The sequence below is a fragment of the Pseudopipra pipra genome, chromosome 2 (genome assembly GCF_036250125.1).
Source record: "Pseudopipra pipra isolate bDixPip1 chromosome 2, bDixPip1.hap1, whole genome shotgun sequence".
NCBI classification, from domain to species: Eukaryota; Metazoa; Chordata; class Aves; order Passeriformes; family Pipridae; genus Pseudopipra; species Pseudopipra pipra.
In genome coordinates, this window is record NC_087550.1 from 11,762,952 (window position 1) to 11,768,778 (window position 5,827).

Sequence of the window (5,827 nt, forward strand, 5' to 3'; positions counted from 1 at the left end):
GCCGGGCGGGGGATGCTCCCGCCGCTCCCGGCGCTCGGAGGTGCCTTCCAGCTTCGCTCCTGGATGACCACCGGGGCTAAAGACCTAGGGTGCGTGTAAATTAAATGTGATTATTTTATTTTTGTTTTCCCGTGGGCGGGAAGGCTCAAGAGCGGTCCCAGGGATGCTGTTTTTTCTCACGACACTTCACAGCTGCCTCTGGCTGCAGCAAGGGAGAATAATTTTACACTTCTAGCCACGTCTTCACGTGGATCGGAACAACTCCTTTCTTCCCCTGGGGCTGGAAATGAGGTGTAGATTTTACCAGGGAAAGCCTGAAGTGATTAGGGACTATTTTAGGGTAGGCAGCTTCTTCCGGTAGTTTACTCTAATGGCTGCAGTTAGTGTGGCCGTTCTACTAAACTGCTTTCCGAGTTTAAAACAGCCAGCGATGGGTGGTGTGGTGTTCTTAGCAACTGGTTCTTTTCCTCTGGAGTTCGTTTTGTGATTGGTACCAATGCCACGGCTTTGGCAGGATGCACCAGCTCCCAGGAAGCTTTCCTAGGAAACTAGTGGGGCTTTCTGAGACCCTGGGGTGCCTGTGAACAAGACAATTGAGGATAGTTTATCAGAAGGTGTTTAAAAATAATCTGGCATATTGTGAATTTAGTCTTTCCACCTTAAGGTTGTGTATAAATAGCAGATTCAGGATAGCCACGCACTGGAAATTTTTAGAAGCTTTTGTTGTAGGTTATTTTATTTTGGTTTGGTTTAAGTTTCTATGGAAGTAGTGATTCTACTTATTTATATATTGATTTTATATGTCTGCTAGTGATGTCTAGCAGGAAAGAGAATAGTTTATGAAATGATGAAATGAGTTTTCAGTTGGATGCCTAGAGCAGGTTAACTACTAATTAGTTACTGGGTTAGTAACTAACTGACTAGGGTTTTATTGCCTGTTTGGAAGTGTGTACCTGTGAAGAAGCAACAGTGGTTATAAGATGATGTGACTTGGTTGAGGTCACAAAGGAAAAACTCCACAGAGATACGTAAATGAAGAAATAAAATCGCTGTCTATAATTTTGGGCACCATATTTTTTACTGCTGCTGTTCCCAGCAAATCAGATCCTTTTGACCCCTGTGCCATGCTAGCTGCTCCAAAAATAACAAAAATAGCATGTTTGGTAGTGCTTGTCAGGATCAAAGTGTCAGCATCATGGTATTTGAATCATGACAGTGGAACACAGTGTTTGTGGGTTGAGCTTTTCTGCTGGATTTGAACTTGCTCTGAAGTTCAAACCTGAACTTGCTCAGGTCATTGTGGTGCCTACTTGAAAGCAGAGGTGCTTGGGGGCTCCAGCATCCCATTTGCTGCCTACGAAAGAACAAGGAAGAGATTAATCTTTATTGCACTCACCTAGTTTGAGATTTAGTAGGCAGACCAAAGATTGCTTTAGCTAATTAGGCTCTCTAATTGGATTTAAAAAGTTATTAACCTTTTAAATTGGCTCTCCAGAGTGGTATGTCAGCATGTTCTGAGCTAATGTGCAGCCAGCTATTGGTTCCACTTGCAGGGCTGACAAGCAGAGGGCAGGCAGGGTCGGGTCGGCCCTTGGGGAAGGGAGAGCAGGGAAAAGCTCTGTGGCCCTGCTCTGCCCTGACAGGGATGCAGGAGAGGAAGGTGGTGCAGGTTCTCAGCATGTAACACAGTCTAGGGGTGTGCCCAAGTAGCTGCTGCCTTACCTTCTGCATCACTTCCCGCTCATGGAGCCAGATGGGATTTTACCAGGATGCTGAAGGAAGAAAGAAAACTATCAAAAGAGAGTTTTTCTCATTTGACTCTGTCTTGCCTTTTTTTTTTTTTTTTGCCTCTACTGTGGCATATATTACATTTCTTCATCCAGCAGACAGTGAGGAGTTCCTCCTACATACTCCTCTGAGATGCCCATAACAGAGTACTGAGAATGACTGGCCAAATTTGAGGGGAGGGTGTGTGTGTCAAAAGCTACAAAGGAGCATAATATTATTTGCTGGAGATATTGTAAGGTTTGATTAGCATTTTACAAGTTTGGGACTACGTCTGCTGGTGACTTTTTAATTCTTGATGAATTTGTGTTCAATGTTTGCTCCTCTGCACCCCTCAGTCCCAAAATAGTGCTGTATTAACATGTCAGAGATAACCTGAGATGTTCAGATATGCCTGTGATCAAAGCCATAAAGATGGATTGAATTTGGGTCTGCTGTAACATGTCTGCAAGAGCTTTCCTGCAAGCATTTCTCCTTGTGCTTTAGGACTTGTGAAATTTTCTTTTCCCCCCATAACATTGTACTGTATATGAAGTCACATGGCAAGAAAGAAGATACATATTTATTCAAAGTTGTCCTATCAAGCCAAAGCCAATGTACAGCACAATATTCAGTTGAAAACTGATATTCAGTTTTCAAATAACAAGAAGTTTAAAACCCCCAGCTCTCAAGACCTGTTTCATTTCTCTTTCTTGCCATAATAATTACTTTTCCATGGCTTGTAACTTACAGCACTCTGCGAGAGCTGAAGAACTGAGGGCAGCACTGAGCCATTTGTGGTGTCAAATGTGCCATTTGATGGATTTAATTAACACAGCAGCTGCTCTGTGCTTGCTGCTCTCCTTCCTTCTCATTCCTTGGCCAAAGATGATGCTCTACCTGCTCCACTGAGCTCAGCCTGACTGTCCCAGCCGTGTCACACTGTGCGTTGCTGGCAGCACGTCACAGGGCTGTCAGCCTGGTGACGATGGACTTCTGTCACTTCCCAAAGCTCCAGGGCTGACAGCAGTCCTCAGCTGCCAGCCTGCTCCCTCAAATTCCTGGCACAGAATATAAGGAAATATGCCATGCTTCTGGTGCTGAGCTTTTCCTCTAGTTCTGCTTCCAAACGCTTTGCTGAAAAGCGTCAGTAACTTTTTCGGCTCTACATCGTACTCAGTGAAAAATATTCAGAGACAAGATTTGCCAGAAGTCAAGGATGGAGTTAATTCATGCAGTAATACACTCGATAATATCACTTGGTTCTTTTATCACACAGATCTTTATTCTTTTTATGCAAATTTGCTGGGTTCGGCCTGGAGTGAGAAACCTGAGGTACGGGTTTTTTCTTAATGGACTATCTACAGTGACGGAAGAATTAAAATAAAAAGAGGAATTTTTTTTGTATCAACTCCAAGAAAACAGTACTTTACCTGCTCTTATATTATATTACCAGCTATATGTGTGCCTTGTTGCAGAACCAAAGTGTGCAGTAAATTGTTTTCTCTCATTACAGTCTTTGTTTTTGCGGTTGTTAAGCTCTTTATAGAATGTACTGGGAGACTTCTGAAGTAATTTGTTGTCCTGTGTGTTAAAACTAAAATAGTGCAACACTATCCCCTCTTAATGTATCGAGGCTTGTAAGTCTTCTGTGCAGTTCATTCAGCAAAGTTTATGCTGTAATGGAAACGTTCAGTGGGAATATGTGGTTGTAACCTGTACAGTCTGAAATGACACACACTTGGAAAAAATCTTAATGTGATACGTTGCAGTGAAGGGTTATAAAAATATGAAAAATAGATTCCTGCCCTACTCGTCCTCTGAAAGATTGATTATGCACTTCTTGGAAATGTGCTTTCAGTTCTGGAGAGCCAAATTTTGTCTATCGTGGTTTATGAGCAGATATTCCTGAGCAAACACAGCCCTGCAGCAATTGGGCCTGACACTCACTTGGGACTGGGAGCAACACGAAACTTGGGGATGTGTAGTCTCATCATCACCTCCTGGTTTGTGTTAGAGTATATTCTTGAAACCCCAGCTGAGAGAAGTTCTGCTGTTAATGTACTAAAATCATTGATGGTAAGAGTGAACAATGATCTTGAACATCTTTTAATTTTCAAAGACAGAGTGGAGAAAGATGTGTCCTCCCCAGTGTATGGAAAGGAAGCTGAGCAGAAATGGAAGAAAAGTAAGGTTGGGCCATGTGTTTGAGGACTGTATTTCTGATTGAGACTTACTTCTAGAACCACGAGCTTCTAGAGAAGCTGGTTGAATGCAGTTTTTTTCCCACTCAGGAGAACCCAAACTGTGTTAAAAAAAAATAAAAATAAAATATTGATTATGTGCTATCAAGTCAGTCTTTATCTGTTCTTCCTATAGATCAGAGAGAACCTTGCTGTCTGTAATTTGGGATTGGCATAAATTTGTCTGTTTATATATATATATATATACATGCATGCATGTGTTTGTGTTTTGTATTCTGTCTTCCTCAAGAAAGGAGAAAATGGAATATACTGTATGTTCAGAAAAAGGCAAACTACAGGCTTGCATTTTAACAAGTTCTGGATGGCTGTAGGCTGCCACACGAGCAGATTTGTTTTCAAGGGCTCAGTGGTTCAATCTTGAAAGCTGGTAATCAATGTTTTAATTCAAAGCTACTAAGACCTCTGCAAACACACAACTTTAAAAATGATTTAAAGATTCTTTTTCTGTTTTGATTTCTGAAAAATTAATACTTCTAAAAATCACTTTCAAAAGTCATGAACCATAAGAAAAGTATAAAAGAAACGGAAAAAATCTTTAGATATCATAGGTCAAATACAAGTTTACAGGTTTTAGTGCTATGTGGAACCACCACTTTTCAGAATGTTGGTTAGCCCTGTATATCTGATATATTCACACTGCAAGTCTTGAATAATATTGTCACTGCATAGGTAGTATGAAAGAAAATGTTATTTACAATATGGTTAAAAGCAGAATAAGATTCATTTTAGAAGAACTGTAACATCAAAGTCAATTAAATTCAGTGTTATGTGAGTAATAAAACTATTGGAGTGAGTGCACTGTAGGGAATTATTCAGCTATTAGCTATTTCTGTGCTAAATGGAACTTCAACAAAGCTATTTTTGAGGCGGGTAAATGCCAGAGATAGAAGTGGACTTACTGTCATTTTTGGCTTCTGATAATGTACCTTTTTTCCCCCCTCTGTTAAAGCCTTTGTGTCCCGAGCAAACGGTAAGATTCCAGAGGTCAGAAGTGTTTCGTGTGTGTGGCTTTTTGCATGGCTGCCATGGATCAGTGTTTGCACAAACAGCAGCAGCAGCTTGGATACCAATGCAAAACAGCCTTGTTAAATGACCATTTAGTGGCAACTGGTATACTAGAGTCCAGCTTTTAGTCCTTATTTAGTTGTAGTTCTTTCCTCCTGAAGGAAGAGGAGGGGAAGAGGTTTTCTGTCATCACTCGTGTCAGAATTAGCTGCTTTCCAGTCCTCTCAGTCATAATAGATCAAACCACTGTGCAAACTTACCTCGGGAGCAGGTAGAATAAATAAATGCACAAGGGACAACTCCTCTCCCGTGATCCCTGAGAGGTTTGGAAGAAGGAGAACTGAACTGAGAGTTGCTGCCACAGAACTGATGGTGCTACAGAAAACAGGCAGGCTCACAGGAGCTGTTTTCACACAGTGGTTTCTTCCTTGCAAACATCTTCAGTGCTGGGCTGTGATTGCCAGGGAGCTCCCTGAGCCTGTTGCCTTACCAGGACTCCTGTGGGACTTGCAAATAAGGGCTTAGCTGTCTTTTTCCCTGTTAATGTCTGCTGCTAAGTGCCCCAGTGCTCTTTGTAAGCTCATAGTAATAATATTGACAGAGGTTGTTGTTTCTATTTTGCTTTACAAACCAGTGCTGAATGTACCCCTGTAATTCCCTCCTCCAGTTCTCAGAAGTAAATGCCCTGCTTGTTTCTGAAGTGGAGGAAATGTGCAGTTTCTAATCCCATCTTTGGAAATCTTGTTACCTCTGTAATCATTAAAGGCAGAGAGCAACATTAGACACATATGTAA

General features: G+C 41.5%; 1 long non-coding RNA gene across 1 annotated transcript; it reads right to left on the minus strand.

The window, feature by feature from the left end:
- Positions 1 to 722: 722 nt before the first annotated feature.
- On the minus strand, positions 723 to 5,013 carry LOC135409018 (uncharacterized). Its single transcript, XR_010427980.1, has 3 exons — positions 4,928 to 5,013; positions 4,002 to 4,069; positions 723 to 1,354 (listed from the first exon to the last, which is right to left on the minus strand). It is a non-coding gene; the product is annotated as an uncharacterized LOC135409018 (long non-coding RNA).
- Between the last annotated feature and the right edge of the window lie 814 nt (positions 5,014 to 5,827).